Genomic DNA, 15,670 nt, shown 5'->3' on the forward strand with positions numbered 1-15,670 from the left:
TTGTGGCGAACACTGATAAAAGCCTAGCAAACCTATATAAGCACATTCCACTGAAATGACCTCAAATCTCCATACAGAGATGCTTTCAGCTGTCTCCCACAACAGTGGAGTGTCTACCTATAGRACGAACCCCTTCCTCACGTTGATCGTCTTGGTAAAGGAGAAATGCTCACTAACAGGAATTTAAACACATTTCTTCACATATTTTTTGAGAAATAAGCTTTTTTTATAGAACATTTCTGTGAGCTTTTATTTCAGCTCATGAAACATGGGACCAATACTTCACGTTGTGTTTATATTTTAATTCAGTGGAAAATTTGCACGAATTGCGGTCGACAGGGGAAAAGGTGGATCCGGTAATATGGGGCATAACTTTGTTTTGGGCTAGAGACGCAAGCATGACTGTCACTGTGCTCCATTCTTCCTCTATGGCAGTGACAGCGAGGCCTAGTCAAACTGGCCTGTGCTCTTGGTTCTAACAGGCAAAATKAATAATATATCCACTTCACGCACGCTGTGAGCCGCTCCAATAATTAGACGRTTGACAGGGGCTATGATGGGGGATATGATGGGGGATATGACGGGGGATATGACGGGGGATGAGGCTGGCTGATCACAGCTGTCACACGTAATACTGGATGAAGCACTCATTCTGACATGACATATCTGACATGACGCTCTGTACTCTGATACTCTCTTTGTTGAAGGCGTAGGGGTGCATCCTGTGCACTGTCATTGAAACTTATTTGTCAGATCTACACGATTCATGTGGATGGCCTACTTTGAGATCAAAATATGAATATCACCAAAAACAGCCGCATATCCCCTACCTGCCGCATATCCCCTACCAGCCGTCATCTGCTTCTCTCCGTCCGCTCTTTCTGCACATCTCAATCAGTTTTTATCTATTTAGCCGTGATGGCGAGCTGGGGTGGCTTATTGGAGCAGCCCGAAGCGTGAGTGAAGTGGATACACTATATTTTCATTTCGCCTGCATGCTTACTGGCTGCATCACCACTTGGTATGGCAACTGCACCGCCCTGATCGCAAGGCGCTACTGAGGATGGTGCGGATGKTCCAGTACATCACTGGGGCCGAGCGCCCTTCCCTCCAAGACCTCTATACCAGGCGGTGTCAGAGGAAGGCCCTAAAAATTATCAAAGACTCCAGCCACCCTAGTCATAWACTGTTTTCTCTGCTACCGCACAGCAAGCGGTTTGGGACCACAGGGTAYCTGAACAGCTTCTACCCCTGTTGTGGAAAAATCATTGTTTATTTTCAGCACGCTGGATGKGTTCCAACCAACTCAATGCACCATAGTACACATGTCAATCAGGAGCTCTGCCTGGGCAGACCAAGCAGTTGTCTTATATACGGCTACACAGACAAGTTATATTTGCATGATTTAGCATAATTAATAAATCATTACCGTTTTGTTTCCTACATGCGAGCGACCAATACTGTTTCATAACATGTGACAGTCCAAAACCTCACAAGGCTTCTCCTTTCTAAGCTGAGACCTTAAACTGAGATATCTTTAGTTTGTTCTCAAAACAAGGTCTGGGCGTACTGCCACTTGCATAAACACAGAAATTGGTTTACAAAACAGCACATGAATAGAACACAGAAATTAGTTATAAGTAAAGCACAAACATATAAATTCCCGTTACAACCCCAAGCCATAATACTGCTGAACAGTTCATCAAATGGCAACCCGGACTATTACACTGGCCCTTTTCTGCACAGCACTCTCTAATACTGACTTCATGCACAATCACTGGACTCTACCCACAGACACACGTGCGCACACAAAAAACACACACACGCATATTGACGCCACACACATACAATTTCACACTTGTCACATACGCTGCTGCTMCTCTGTTCATTATCTATCCTGATTGCCATGTCACTTTCACCCCTATCTACAGTGCATTCAGAAAGTATTCAGACCCCTTGACTTTTACCACATTTTGTTACGTTACAGCCTTATTCTAAAATCAATTAAACACATTTTTGTCTTCCTCAATCTACACAAAATACCCCATAATGACAAAGCGAAAACAGGTTTTCAGAAACAGAAATACCTTATTTACATAAGTATTCAGTCCCTTTGCTATGAGACTCGAAATTGAGCTCAGATTAATCCTGTTTCCATTATTCATCCTTGAGATGTTTCTACAACTTGATTGGAGTCCAACTATGGTAAATTCAATAAATTGGACATGATTTGGAAAGGCACACACCTGTCTATATAAGGTCCCACAGTTGACAGTGCATGTCAGAGCAAAAACCAAGCCATGACATCGAAGGACTTGTCCATAGAGCTCCGAGACAGCATTGTGTCGAGGCACAGATCTGGGGAAGGATACCAAACAAATGTCTGCAGCACTGAAGGTCCAAGAACACAGTGGCCTCCATTCTAGAATGGAAGAAGTTTGGAACCACAAAGACGCCACAACGCCTTCCTAGAGCTGGCCACCYGGCCAAACTGAGCAATCGGGGAAGAAGGGCCTTGGTCAGGGAGGTGAACAACAACCCGATGGTCACTGACAGAGCTCCAGAGTTCCTCTGTAGAGATGGGAGAACCTTCCAGAAGGACAACCATCTCTGCAGCACTCCACCAATCAAGCCTTTATGGTAGAGTGGCCAGACAGAAGCCACTCAGTAAAAGGCACATGACAAACCACTTGGAGTTTGCTAAAAGGCATCTAAAGGAGAAACAAGATTCTCTGGTCTGATGAAACCAATATTGAACGCTTTCACCTGAATGCCAAGCGTCACATCTGGAGGAAACATGGCTCCATCCCTACGGTGAAGCATGGTGAGGACATGCTGTGGGGATGTTTTTCGATGGCAGGGACTGGGATACCAGTCAGGATCGAGGGAAAGATAAACGGAGCAAAGTACAGAGAGATCCTTGATAAAAACCTGCTCCAGAGCACTCAGGACTTCAGACTGGGGAAAAAGGTCCACCTTCCAACAGGACAACGACCCTAAGCATACAGCCAAGATAATGCAGGGGTGGCTTCGGGACAAGTCTCAATGTCCTTGAGTGGCCCAGCCAGAGCCCGGGGTTGAACCCGATCGAACATCTCTGGGGTGACCTGAAAATAGCTGTGCAGCGACGCTACTCATCCAACCTGGCAGAGCTTGAGAGGATCTGCAGAGAAGAATGGGACAAACTCCCCAAATACAGGTGTACCAAGCTAGTAGTGTCATCCCTAGGGCTGTAGCAGTCACGAAATGTCATCAGCCGGTGATTGTTAAGCAAATAACTGGTTGCTCTCACRGTAATTGACCATTAATTAACATACACACATTTAGCATCTCCTGGCTTCCACACACAGCCTAAAAGCCACTGATGCAGACCTTTGGAACATCTACATTTTTAAAAAGTCTAATAAATCCATGTAATATAGCCTACACCTTCACAATAAATCCATGATTTATTTTAGACAGGTCTAAAGAAGCATGATATGAAGAATTTGTGGTCTATTTCAGAAGAGAACAGAATAGAACAGAATGTTAGGTCCTGATCTGGCTATGCCAAATGGCTGTGGGCTACACTAGTTCATTTAGCAGACAAGATTGGCTTCGAATTCAGTGGCATTATTTTATAATATTTTATAGTATGAAGAATACAATTGAACTAAGCCGATTAAAATAGAAAGGATATTTTCTACAAACGATTAGAGGGAGTGCGCACATGAGGGTATTCTGTGTTGAGCRGTTAACAAAGAAATAGTTTTTCCTATATGCTTAATTTAGAGTTATTAATGTAACTTTAGTTGTTCTACAAATGTTGGGCTATATGTTTAGATTTTGACTACATTGTAAGGATGCATGATGCGACTCTAATGATGATTTGAAAAAAGTTAATTGAAAGGCATGAGCCCTGCTTTGTTTTTTTGCGCAGGTTGTACACACTTCAGTCTTTCATACACAATTTGAGAAGCACTTGATAATGCCTAAAATTTCCTGCCGGCATCCCCCTTGTGTTGCCATAGTGCACCCCAAAAAAATCCATGCCCTTTGCTGCCCTCCACCCTAAATGCTGCCAGCTCCAAAGCATCTCTCATCKCACTCACACGGCTCTCCATCAAGTAAATCTCAGACACATCGCACATCCTTATCCAATTCCAAGGTGCATAATAAAAATATTGGGAGAACTGTCTATATTGACTTTGTCAGCCAACAAGATGAGTAGGCCTAATGAAGAGCCTCTGTCAGTCTACTGTCCCCCCATAGTACAAAAGTTGACCTATTCTATTCTGAGCGAGAAATAAATATTCCAAACAGATCCCAAATTACGACAACCACTAGCATCAAAAAAACTTTTTTGGCGCGATGTGGCTRACGCAACAGATCAGAACATTTAGCTTAAAATGTTGATAAACTATTAGGCTATTTCTTCACATTCTAAGCGCAGCAATGTGCACACGGCAGTAGGCTGTAAGCACGAATGTTCTATTAGCGAGAAACAACATTATCAAAAGTAACCACAAATACCATTATGCATGTAATGCTTCTATTATAAAGGCGCATTTTTATGGTGAAATKTATCTTCCCCAAACTTGAAACACATGTGCTGCTTATATATCTACCAGTTAGGCTCTACACCCCTTGTAAAGCTGAGTAATGTACTCAATTTTAAGAAGTTATTTGGCCACTTTAGTTGTGATACAAACATATAGGCCTATGGACTAGGCGACATGAGGTGTGYGACAGTGATTTAAAAAAGACGCCCAAAAAAAGGTATTGTTTCTTATGCTGGRCATCATTCACAAGTGATAATATAGAATTCACAAGTGACMGGCTAATATTGTCCCCCATYAGACTATTCYTGATTTAATCTTGTCTTTACATATACTAAATAATATATGTGTGACATTTGTTCTCCCGCAATTGCATAGCCTATGAGCAACATGAGCTCATGAATTGTTCAATATGATTTTCAATTACATTTGCAATGATGTCAGAGTGATTTAGAGGGACAATAGAGTGCTGATAACCAGACAGTTAGCAAGTTTGGTAAGGACGTGACTAAACGGTCACATGGAACTTGACTGCCTTCAAGACTCATGACCGCTGGTGTGGCGGTAATACGGTCACAGCATCAGCCCTAGTCATACCCAACAAGACTCAAAGCTGTACTCGCTGCCAAAGGTGCTTTAACAAAGTACTGAGTAAAGGGTCTGAAAATGTATATAAATGTGATAGTTTTTTTATTTTAAAATACATTTGCAAACATATCTAAAAACCTTTTTTTGCTTCGTCATTACGGGCTATTGTGTGTAGATTGATGAGGGGGAAAAATCTATTTTATAATAAGGCTGTAACGTAAGAAAATTTGGAAAAAGTCAAGGGGTCTGAATAGTTACCTGAATGCATATTACCTCCATTAACACATTTTCTTACTTCGACCCGAGCCATCCATAATTCAAATTTCACTCCGATGCGCTAGTTTGACAACCACTGTTAGCTAGCTACTTGTATGACTGAATGATGGAGAATGCTAGTAAAGGGGCTACTTCAATTTCAAATCAATCCAAGATGGCTCTCTGGATAAAAGCAAAGTAATTTGCATCTACTGCCAGGCTGCATTGGTTTATCAGTGAAGTAGATCGAGTAAACAGTCCTGTAGCTTAGCATCTGCTTCATCTGAACACTTTTATTGATCTAGTCACGGGTGCTTCCTGCTTTAATTTTAGCTTGTAAGAAATCAGGAGGATAGAATTATGGTCAGATTTGCCAAATGGAGGGCGAGGGAGAGCTTTGTATGCATCTCTSTGTGTGGAGTATAGATGGTCCAGAGTWCTTTTCCCTCTGGTTGCACATTTAACATGTTGATAGAAATTAGGTCAAACTCATTTAAGTTTCCCTGCATTAAAGTCCCCGGCTACTAGGAGCACCGCCTCTGGGTGAGCGTTTTCTTATGGCGGAATACAGCTCATTCAACGCTATCTTGGTGCCAGCCTCTGACTGTGGTGGTATGTAAACATCTACAAAGAATACATTACAGATGAAAACTCTCTCGGTAGGTAATGTGGTCTGCAGCTTATCATGAGAAACTCTACCTCAGGCGAGCAATGCCTCGAGACTTCCTTAGATATAGTGCACCAGCTGTTATTTACAGAAATAAATAGACCGCCGGCCCTTGTCTTACCAGACGCCACTGTTCTATCCTGCCGGTACATCATATAACCAGCCAGCTGTATGTTGATATTGTTGTCGTTCAGCCACGACTCCCGTGAAGCATAAGATGTTACAGTTTTTAATGTCCCGTTGGTAGTTTAATCTTCCCAATAACTYGTCCATTTTATTGTCCAAAGATTGCATGTTTGCGAGCAGAATTGAGGGGAGTGGGAGTTTATGCGATCGCCGCCTACTCCTCAGAAGGCAGCCCGCCCTCCGGCCTCTTTTTCCGCCTCCTCTTCACGCAGATCACTGGGGTCGGGGCCTGTTCCCGAGGGAGCCGTAAATCCTCCGCCTCGGGCTCGTCAGAGTCGTGAAAGAAGAAATAGCATTCTGCTAGTCCGTGGTGAGTAATCACAGTCCTGATGTCTAGAAGTTATTCTCGGTCATAAGAGACGGTAGCGGCAACATTATGTACAAAAATAGTAAAATAATAAGTTACAAACAATGCAGATAAACGTCTGCCTTCTGCTCCAGCGCCACAGCACTCGAGCCAAGGTTTAAGGACCTGAAGTGCCTTCCCAGACCTGAGAAGGGTGAGGTGTGGGCTTTGGTCAGCAACTTGCTGAAGGAAGAGAGGCCTGCACAGCAACCTGATAAAGCAAAGAGTCAGAGCCAGCAAAGAAGAAAGCTGCCCTCTGTTGAGTTCTGAGTCTGATGAAGAGGAGTCCATTGAGAAATATGTGGAGTGTTACAAAGCAGAGCCCAGTATCAACATGGAGGACTGTCCACTACAGTGGTCACAGCATGCAGGGGCACACACCAGGCTGGCCTGCCTTGCACGAAGGTACCTAGCAAAGCCTGCCACATCAGTACCTTGTTATAGGTTGTTTTCACTCTGGGCATATCGTACAGAAGAAGAGAGCAGCTTTATCATCTGAAAATGTCTACAGGCTTGTTTGTCTTAGCAACTGTCTCAGTAAAGAGAAATAGGAGGATGACTGAAGTGTATGACACAGGTTCGTGTAGTGTGGAATTCATGACATTGTTGGACAAGTGTATGCTCTGTATCCATAGAGCCAGTTTTTTTTCTTATAACCAACCCTCCAAATCAGTAAATGGGAGAACAATAATTTGGAATGACTGAAACAGACAGACACAGACAGAGACAGAGAGAGTGTGTGTACTTCAAGAAAATGTATGAGGGAGTAGGTCTACTAGGAGCATTATTAAKTTACAGGACTTTTGTATTGTCTTAACTTGTTTATGGTGAATATGCCACTGAAAAGATTCTGATAGAGAATATGTTGTGTGTTTCAGTCGCTACATGCCTTTAACTCAATACACTGCTTTTTTGCAAATAAAAAAAATAGCGATTAACTACAGAATGAAATGCGATTAATCACRATTCATTATTTTAACTCTTTGACAGCTCTAGGTTTAAAGTAATCGATTTAGTGTTATCCTGATGACTATAAACATCTATATTAATATCATCAATCTGAGGTAAAAAATATGACGTTTCACTCAATTGTATGAGGTGAAAATTCGAGCTTGTGTAAGGTAGTAACGCAAACTGTCCACATTAGCAAAATTAGTGCTATATAAAATAATTTAATATGGCAAAATATTTCAACATTGGATGATCGTAGACGTTGCCCACTCAAACTATTGCAACAGTTACATCTAGTTCTCACTAATTTACTAACCATTTTGATATAATTTCACTCAAAAACACAAGCTCCTTACTCCTCCTAAAAGCACCAGGTACCACATTGGAACTGTACCGTATGAGGTTCTCTTTTCAATCAAATCCAAAAGAATTACAGGACGAAGTAATATCTTGTAAGCAATTAGGCTAATTGTTTTCTTAAACACAGTGGAGTATGAAATAAAGTGAAACCAGAAGTTCATACACACTTTCTGCTTGCCTTTATTTGTCTGAACCATACAGGCTCTATAACCAGCCACACAACTTGTATTGTCTTCCTGTATTTTGGGACATGAGCGTGCCAGACAGCCAAGTTATTCCCAGCATGTTATTCCCAGGACATCAGAGCAAGATAGAGGGGCATGTTATTCCCATTACTTCAGAGCAGGAGAGAGGGGCATGTTATTCCCAGGACATCAGAGCAGGATAGAGGGGCATGTTATTCCCAGGACATCAGAGCAGGATAGAGGGGCATGTTATTCCCAGGACATCAGAGCAGGAGAGAGGGGCATGTGTGTCAGTGAGTAGAAACTTATCACGCCCTTGTTGGAAGGCTGGGAGGTACGCTGCCGACTCCATGCCAGTATCAACAACACATGACACAACGCATTGAAGTCAACCACTGACAGCCTACTGTAGTAGCCAGGCCATAGGGAGGGACAACACATACAGTAGGCTACAGTGGACAGGAAAGGTCAGGAAATTGCCCAGTGCTCATACACAGTTCAGATGAATGGACCACTGCACATTTTGAAAAGACGTGATATTATTACGTTTTTAAAGTTCTTTCTCAATTTTATTTCTCACTGCATTGTTGGTAAGGGTCAGGTGCTTTTTCTATGCTTCCCTTTCTGAAGTTTCGTTTTTCTTCAAAAACAGCTGAATACACAATATTTTTGGTTAAGGAATATTATTATATTTTACAACGTTTTAAATAGTACAATGATTCTCTACACAATGACTGCTTGTTTTGTCACAAAATCTGAAATTAGGCGAACTATTAGAAGTTTAGCAACCAGGAAATGGCGGAGTGATCACTGCATAGTAACCCTTTAAAGACAAACAAACTGTAGCACCACCTCTCAGGCTGTCTCCCAATGTACTGCTGGCACTCTACTTCCATTCCAGTGTGTGTGTGTCCTGGTCTAAACCTTGCATGTAGTCCCCAGACACCTCGTCTGGTCATAGCAAGAACAAAGTAGGAAGTACAAGTCAGCAACACTGGGACASTAAGAGAAAATAATAAGATAGGCCCATACTAATAAGACAAACAGTGTTCCCCACTCCACATCMCTGTGTGGCCTACTGTATGCTAGTAACCTCTGTATTAGATATGCACATATATGAGCATGGTTTTGGGTTGGAGAATGATGTTCATCGACTACAGCTCAGTGTTCAACATCATAGTGCCCTCCAAGCTCGTTACCAAGATCCAGGGACTGAACACCTCCCTCTACAACTGGATCCTGGACTTCCTGACAGGCAGGGTAAACAACACCTCTGCCACGCTGACTCTCAACACGGGGACCCCCAGGGGTGTGTGCTTAGCCCCCTCCTGTACTYCTTGTTCACCCATGACTGCGTAGCCAAGCACGACTCCAACACCATCATGAAGTTTGCTGACAACACAACAGTGGTAGGCCTGTGTCAGAGGAAGGCCCCAARAAATGTCAAAGACTCCAGTCACCCAAGTCATAGACTGTTCTCTGCTACCGCACGGCAAGCAGTACCAGAGAGCCAAGTCTAGGTCCAAAAGGCTCCTTAAAATAGATGGAGAGGAAGCCATTTAACAGTATTGGGACATGTCCCAGGGATGGTACAGAGAGGGGGTAAGGTCATGAAATGCAACACCACCTCACACGCATCATCCCCCCCAGCCATCAGTTCCCCCCTGATGCCCAGTATCCCCAGCGCCAGAGGCCCCCGCTGCCCTGAATCCCGTTACTAACACCATGCCAACGAAGCCGGCCTCGCCAGTCAGCTGAACACAGATCCGGTTTCCCTCCTTAATGCTCCCAACAAGCCTGTTCCCTCTGTGGCCAAGTGTCAAACCAACCCCTCCCCCCAAAGTCACCCCCGAGGACTAGCACCACTCTACCCTGCCTTCACCCTGAATATCTTTATACATTATATTGAGAAAGGCAGGTGATCCATCCAGAGACCCAGGTCAGGCATGGTTGCGTTAGAACCGCTCCCCAGGTACAAAGCCCCGGGTGTGTGTTTCAGCTGGGCTGCCTGGTTGGCTGGCTGGCCTGGGTGATGTGTTCACGCTGGTAATTAAAAGGTAATACAGGAAAGAGACTCCTGAGAAGCTGTTAGCCCTATAGCTCTCCCTGGCATAATCCTAACTGGAGATGCAGGAAAATGCATACAACTCAAATCTTAGCACGAATTTTCCATTGAGATCAATGCACGATTCAATGGTGAAGTAGTTTCACGCATGTTTCTCAAATTAGGTTTCTATCCTTTAATTACTCCTAACCAGAAGGGACACACCATCGTCACTTTAACAAACATCATAATGCCCGGTTTCACATCACCCAAATCGGCTTAAGGGGTTCAGCGCAATCTGTCATCCTCTAAAGACTGATATGGCTCTCTGTGTTTCACATATAACACAGAGRCAGGACAAAGTGGATACAGACACACACACAAAAGTATGTGAACACACATTCAAATTAGTGGATTCGGCTATTTCAACCACACACGTTGCAGACAAGTGCATRAAATCAAGCACACAGCCATGCAATCTCCATAAACAAACACTGGTAGTAGAATGACCAGTACTGAAGACCTCAGTGACTTTMAACGTGGCTCCATCATAGGATGCCATCTTTCCAACAAGTCAGTTCCTCAAAATGTCTACCCTGGTCAACTGTGTCGTGTCTGGACTATCATTAAATGTGAAGACTGCTATTTTATCAAATTTATTCTCTGTGTAATTATTATTACGTGATTAAACCAATCATGTAAACTTTAACTAGGAAGTCGGGCACCAAGGGAAAATGTTTATTGAGTCTCTATTTCCCAAATCGACTCTTCAGATATTTTCATATCTTATCGATTAGTCTTCTATTAATGTATCATTATTACCTCATGAGTTCTCATTACTGAACGTCGCAAACCCTTGGATATYTGCACAAACCCAGGCCTAAATGATGAATCATCGATATACAAATTGGCTTAATTATTTATTTACTGACTAACGAAATAACCACAGAAATACATAAAACAAACAATAGATATTGGTTACTAACACAATGCATTGATAAGTCCTTAGTGGGCTAAACCGGTATGACGGCTTGGTAGACAATGAAAGGGGTGGGGACAGATAAAAGAGCGGGAAAGACTAAATGGATTCACTACACACAGTTGATAATTATCTTAATTGAAATGCTAATCCTTTGCACATGAACGGCCGCTCATTCGAGAATAATTGCAATGTATATATTTACATCCGTATGTCATTGTCGTCTTCTCTGTTGGAATTGCCGGTCCGTATTGTCGGTCAGTTTATCAGAGAGTCTTCCCCAGAAGTCAATGTTTTTCGTAGTTGTCGCTTTCTCCGCAGCTCTGGATAGTGTCTGTTGTAATGGATACGCCAGGCGTACAGATGGTCGTAGCATAGAATAGATTATTCCGCGGATGTCGGTATTCTCGTACTAGACTTACGTAATTTCCAGCTGCAGACTAGAAATTCTACGTCTAGGATTTGCTCTTATTCTGTAGTGATYGATAGTCTCMGAGTTGAACCATTTCCAGCCGTGTAGCCAACGCTACAAGCTGTATGGTCTCCATGACCTATAGAGCTGTTGTTCTTAACCATTTTTTTTTCTTTACCCCCTTTTTCTCCCCAATTCCGTGGTATCCAATTGTTAGTAATTACTATCTTGTCTCATCGCTACAACTCCCGTACGGGCTCGGGAGAGACGAAGGTCGAAAGCCATGCGTCCTCCGAAACACAACCCAACCGCACTGCTTCTTAACACAGCGCGCMTCCAACCCGGAAGCCAGCCGCACCAATGTGTCGGAGGAAACACCGTGCACCTGGCGACCTTGGCTAGCGTGCACTGCGCCCGGCCYGCCACAGGAGTCGCTGKTGCGCAATGGGACGAGGATATCCCTACCGCCAAAACCCTCCCTAAYCCGGACGACGCTAGGCCAATTGTGCGTCGCCCCACGGACCTCCCGGTAGCRGCCGGCTGCGACAGAGCCTGGGCAGGAACCCAGAATCTCTGGTGGCACAGCTAGCTCTGCGATGCAGTGCSCTAGACCACTGCGCCACCCGGTAGGCCCGTTCTTAACCATTTCACATGTTGCGTCAGCTGCATGTTTTCTAGTCTAATGGTCTATAGAATTGTAGCCATTCCAACGTGGGKWCTCCGTCCCGGCGTTCTCTGACTTCATGTCAATTTTTTAGTAAGTGGGTTTTATACGCTGTGGAAAAAGAGACGATTCCATGACGCATGATGTAATGTCTGGCCTTACGGGGGCGTGGCCACTGTCTAGTTAAACTTTATATGAAAATCCAAACTCTCATTTAGAAGGCTAACATCACATTACACCTTTTTACAAATAGTTTCATATTTACTCATTCATTTTATCCAACATCTATATGTAAATTTGATCTTTGAAAAGTGTACACAAACAGAGATACAGTAATGTGGGTTTCCTGTCCTTCATGAGATCACCAAATGAAAAACACTCGTCATGACTGTCCCTTAAGTGTCCACGGACCACTCCCACATTCTCAAAAATAGAAATATTGTTTAATTATTAAAACTTTTGATGTCCAAGGGTCTCTCTGTGTTCCACAGTTTACATTCCAATCTTGAACACTACAGAGAATAGGGGCAGCGTGTTTTATGACCGAGCATAAAACAGCCGACTTCCCACTCGTAGAGCGATCCTTCAGATCGTCACAGGAGAGTTATGACAGCTCTAACTGCTGTTATTGTGAAGTGGAAACGTCTAGGAGCAACAACAGCTCAGCCTGGGAAATGGTAGACCACACAAACTCACAGAACGGAACATTGAAGTGCTGAAGCGTGTAAAATKTGTCTGTCCTAGGTTGTAACACTCACTACCGAGTTCCAAAGTTCCTCTGGAAGCAACGTCAGCACAATAACTGTTCATCGGGAGCTTCATGAAATGGCTTTCCATGGCCGAGCAGCCGTACACAAGCCTAAGATCACCATGTGCAATGCCAAGCGTCGGCTGGAGTGGGGTAAAGCTAGCCACCATTGGACTCTGGAGCAGTGGAAACTAGTTCTCTGGAGTGATGAATCACGCTTCAGCATCTGGCAGTCCGACGGACAAATCTGGGTTTGGCAGATGCCAGGAGAACGCTTTCTGCCCCAATGCATAGTGTCAACTGTAAAGTTTGGTGGAGGTGGAATAATGGTGTGGGGCTGTTTTCATGGTTCGGGCTAGGGAAATCTTAACGCTACAGCATATGATGACATTCTAGACAATTCTGTGCTTCCAACTTTGTGGCAACAGTTTGCAGACGGCCCTTTTCTGTTTCAGCATGACAATACCCCTGTGCACGAAGCTAGGTCCATACAGAAAAGGTTTGTCGAGATCGGTGTGGAAGAACTTGACTGGCCTGCACAGAGCCCTGACCTCAACCCCATTGAACATCTTTGGGATGAATTGGAATGCCGACTGCGAGCCAGGCATAATAGCCAAACATCAGTGCCCGACCTCACTAATGCTCATGGCTGAATGGAAGAAAGTCCCTGCAGCAATATCCCAACATCTAGTGGAAAGCCTTCCCAGAAGAATGAAGGCTGTTATAGCAGCAAAGGAGGAGCAACTCCATATTACACTGTACTTGTGCATGTGAAGAATAAAACTTGAAGTTGAAATTAAGGGATGGTGGAGGCTGGAGGAGGGTGGATGGAAAGAGTGCCCTTTGCCTGTCCTGCTGTCATCCCTCTGATGCCCCTGGCTGTCACAATACAACACCCAACAGAGATGGGCAGAAAGGGGCCGTCCCCCCACCCTATGCCAGGAGGACTTTGCAGAGGGGCAGAAAGGGCCCTCTTTCTCCCTCTCGCAACCTTTTTTGGGGGGTGCAATTTTAAAACTGATTTCCGGTAATATGATATCTGAGTGAGAGTGACTAACAAAAACAATGGGGACCCCCTGGAGGTCAGGGCTGCTGGACACTTATATAACTGGCAAGACCAACTTACTGTTAATTGAAAATGTTAGTGACTGTCAGTGACTGACATAAGAGGAAAACGGCTGATGCACTACCAAATTTCAAAATGGCATGTTATTATATTATGCTACCAGTAAGTTGAGACCCGCCTGGCCYCCTAAAACATGTTTTTTAACCGACAGCATCATCTGTGCAGAGACAGGAGAAAACAATGAAATGCTCTTGGAGATGCAGCGGTGTATGTTATGTTATGTGTGCAATTTGATTTGATCTGTGAGGTGCCCACCTCGGAGGTCTAGAACTATCCAGCTAAACCAACAAGAGGACCACTTGTGCCCTATACAACACTGAGTGATAGCAAACTGAAGCAGTCTTTTGCCCACAGGTGATTCATACATGATTCATTCTTTATGTGGGCCACCCCTAGCCTACTGTTGCACTGGAACAAACCAACTAGGCAGGCAGCACAGCAGGGGCATCCATACAGTCTATTTCCAGATCAGCCATCCAGGTTACATTCATCAAGCAACACCACCAGGCATTTCACAGACACAGAATACTGAAATATACTAAGTATTGACTCTACTGAAAAACATGTAATAACTGGTTTCCCAGGGGTCTGGAATATTATCATAAAATAGAGAATTTTGCAGCCTATATTAGGTGTACTCCCCTACCACATAGACTGGCCTGTTGTATGTTGGTGACAGTTGTCTAGCTATAGGGTAGTTGACAGCTCCTCAGCCTACCCAATGGGAAAAACTGGTTGCATCAACTTTGTTTCCACATCATTTCAACAATGTGGAAAACTTTACTATTTTTTTCACCCTACCTTTAACCTAAATCCAATAACATGTTTTGTTGATTTTACGTTGAATAAACGTTAGTTGACAACTCAACCAAATGTAAATCAACACTATAAGTTGATGGTGAGTCACTATCTCAGTGAAGGCTAAAGCAACAACACGAATTGGACTCAAGTCAATATGCCATGGTAAATCAACCACCCCAGTCCAGGCCGGGGAGCTTTTATAAACAATGGATGACAACGTCGGGTCATAAGGTGGACAGTAAAATGTGTCAAGACAGACAGTGGCGTAACATCTATCACCGTAAATGTGACATTATGCACAACTTGCCTTTATAATATGAGCGCCACATCAATAACCAACCGTTGACGGTTGAGGTGTTTGTCATTACCTTCTTTTTGATGTTACAGTGGCAGCAGACGGTCCACAGGTATTTGAGGGTCCTCCACAGGAGAATGATGAAGAGACCCCCGAAAAACGTGACCATGGAGGAGGCGAGGAATGCCCACCACATGCGCTGGCCATTGTTGTCGCAGGGCACGTCTGGCGAGAAGGGGATGATCACGTCCATCTTGGACATAGAGATCGAGGCGTCCGGATTTTTGTTAAAATAGTTATTTCTACTCATCATAGAGTTTCCGCTTCCATGGGGAACGGTGGCGTCCGCCTCAGCTAGCATCTAGGAGCCTTGGAGAGACTATGCCAGCGTCCCCAGCCCCACTCACCAGCCATATTGCTTTAAAAAAAACTATGCGTTGTATATTCTCACCCGCACTTAATTAATTGTATGTTTATTTCAATCTATTTCAGATTTCCGCGACAGTCGAAAACGCCGCACGCACT

The sequence above is a fragment of the Salvelinus sp. IW2-2015 genome, linkage group LG25 (genome assembly GCF_002910315.2).
Source record: "Salvelinus sp. IW2-2015 linkage group LG25, ASM291031v2, whole genome shotgun sequence".
Taxonomy (NCBI): domain Eukaryota; kingdom Metazoa; phylum Chordata; class Actinopteri; order Salmoniformes; family Salmonidae; genus Salvelinus; species Salvelinus sp. IW2-2015.